The following is a 3042-nucleotide window of genomic DNA, read 5'->3' as shown; positions in this document are numbered from 1 at the left end:
TTTCATAGTATTTGACTTTATGTTTGCTGAGTCGTTACGTTTTTCTTGGTTTTTATTTTGAGTTATGGAGTTGTTATACCTCTTTGTGGTTACCTTAATATTTACCCCTATTTTTCTAAGTAAAAACCTAACTCGTATTGTCCTATATCGCCTCCAAGGCTGTAATCTTTACAGAAGCAGAGTATCACATCTTTCTCCAGCAGACCACCATTGCACCACCAGGACTCCTTTTAATGCTATGTGTTGTTGTTGTTACATGCTGTCAAGTCAGTTTTGACTCATAGCAACCCTGGATGCAAAAGAACAAAACACTGCCTGAACCTGCACCATCCTTACAATCGTTGTTATGTTTGAGTCCATTGTTGCAGACACTGTGTCAATTCATCTCATTGAGGGTCTTCCTCTTTTTCATTGGCCCTCTACTTTACTAAGTATGATGCCCTTCCCCAGGGATTGTCTCTCCTGATAGCATGTCCAAAGTACGTAAGATGGAGTCTCATCATCCTCCTTTCTAAGTATCATTCTGGCTATACTTCTTCCAAGACAGATTTGTTCATTATTCTGGAGTCCAAGCTATATTCAATATTCTTCGACAACACCATAATTCAACACTGTCAATTCTTTATTGGTCTTCCTTATTCATTGTCCAGCTTTCCAACGCATATGAGGTGATTGAAAATACCATAGCTTGGGTCAGGTACATCTTAGACCTCAAAGTGATGTCTCTGTTTTTGAATACTTTAAAGTGGTCTTTTGCAGCAGATTTGCCTGATGCAACGCGTTGTTTGATTTCTTGACTCTGCTTTCATGGGTGACGCTGGTCAAGGATCTTCTTAGGCATAGGGACCCCAAGTTCAAAGGAGGCACTCTGCTTCCACTGCTGCTTTCTTGATGGCATGAGGTTGCCATGTCTCTCTGCTTGCTTCTCTCTTTTATATCTCAAAAAAGATTGGCTTAAGGCTCAATCTAATCTTATAGGTCTCATCAACATAACTGCTGCTAATCCATCTCATTAACATCATAGTGATAGCATTTACAACACATAGGAAAATCATGTCAGATGACAAAATGGTGGACAATCACACAATACTGGGAACCATGGACCAGCCAAACTAGTACACACATTTTTGGGGGACACAATTCAATCCACGACACAAGTAAAATGAAATCCTTGACAATTTCAGTATTGTCTCCATTTATCATGATTGCTTATTGGCCCAGTTGTGAGGATTTTTGTTTTCTTTATGTTGAGGTGCAATCCATACTGAAGGCTGTGGTCTTTGATCTTCATCAATAAGCGCTTCAAGTCCTCTTCACTTTCAGCAAGCAAGGTTGTGTCATCTGCATAACGCAGGGTGTTAATGACTCTTCCTCCAATCCTGATGCCATGTTCTTCTTCATGTAGTTCAGTTCTAGGATTATTTGCTCAGTATACAGATTAAGTATGGTGAAACGATACAACTCTGACACACACCTTTCCTGATTTTAAACCATGCAGTATCCCCTTGTTCTGTTAGAACGACTGCCTCTTGGTCTCTGTACAGGTTCCTCATGAGCAATTAAGTGTTCTGGAATTCCCGTTCTTCCCAGTGTTATTCATAATTTGTTATGCTCCATACAGTTGAATGCCTTTGCATAGCCAATAAAATTCAGGTAAACATCTTTCTGGTATCCTCTGTTTTCAGCCAAGATCTATCTGATATCACCAATGACATCCCTTGTTCCATATCCTCTTCTGAAGCCAGCTTGAATTTCTGGCCATTCCCGGCTGATGCACTGCTGCAACTGTTTTTGAATTTTCTTCAGCAAAATTTTACTTGCATGTGATATTAGTGATATTGTTTGATAATCTCTGCATTTTGGTGGATCATATTTTTTGCTATGTAGATGACCTCCTTTGCTTACATGAAAGGCTAGCACTGGTGCCAGATTAACTGAATCTGTTGAAGATCAAAACTAAAATCAGGTTCCATTTTGATACAATAAACCTCTCTAAATTGATGATTTGACCCCTCTGCAGCTGCTTTTAGGAAAGGCAAATAGGACAACTGTATCAGGTTCTCTGGTTAGGGACCAGAATTGTGATAACAAGGTCTCCGTGGTAGCACAGGCAGTTAAGCACTTAACTACTAACTGAAAGGTTGGTAATTCAAATCTACCCAGAGGCACCTCAGAAGAAAGGCCTGGTGATAATACACATGGGATTACCATGAATTGGAATTGACCCCACTGTAATTGCTTTGATTTTTGGTTTATTGTGATAGCAGCAAAGCAGTGGAGATGAGAATGGGAATCTGTTTTCTTTTTTTCTCCTTTGTGTTACACGAATGCTAGCACTTTTCTGCAATTTGATTTTTTGTTTTAAGGATGCAAAGATAAATAAAATTATCACTTCCCTGCTATGGGAGATAAAACAGATGACCCAAAAGATGCCTAGTTTGATCCCAGCTCTGACACTTGTTTCTCGTGTGACATTGAGGAAGTTCTTTAGCTTCTCCAAGTCTCAATTTCTTTATAATGAGATAATAATATCATTGACCAATGTTGTTGGATAATTTGAGATTACGTACATAATGTACATATGTGCATGCTCACAAAATACAGCCATTATTACCACAAATCAATTACAAATTTAAGGCAGAATGATCAAGACAATAACAGAGGTAGATTGGGGATTTGGAGGGGACCAGAGGGTGAGGCATCACACGTGGTTGGGGGATCCTGGATGAAGGTGGTGACACTTATGGTGATCTTTACATAATTGGCAGATGGGGTTGGTGAGAAGGCACTTAAAATGAAAGAAACAGCATGAACAAAGACAATGTGTCCCCAAAGCACAGGACATGTTCTGCAAGTAATGTGGCTTAGGCTGAATGGCGGAATGTGAATTTCAGTTACCCATCCCTCCTCAGAGAGCTCCTTGACTTAAATGGTTTGCTTAAATGGTATCCATCCCCTCCCCACCCCTCCCCATCCCTTCACACTATTTATTTCCTTCTTAGCGTGTGTCACAAACTCTAAGTCTCCTGTTGATTTACCTGT

This window comes from Elephas maximus, chromosome 1 (genome assembly GCF_024166365.1).
Source record: "Elephas maximus indicus isolate mEleMax1 chromosome 1, mEleMax1 primary haplotype, whole genome shotgun sequence".
Taxonomy (NCBI): Eukaryota; Metazoa; Chordata; class Mammalia; order Proboscidea; family Elephantidae; genus Elephas; species Elephas maximus.
Note: the sequence above shows the minus strand (reverse complement) of the source record.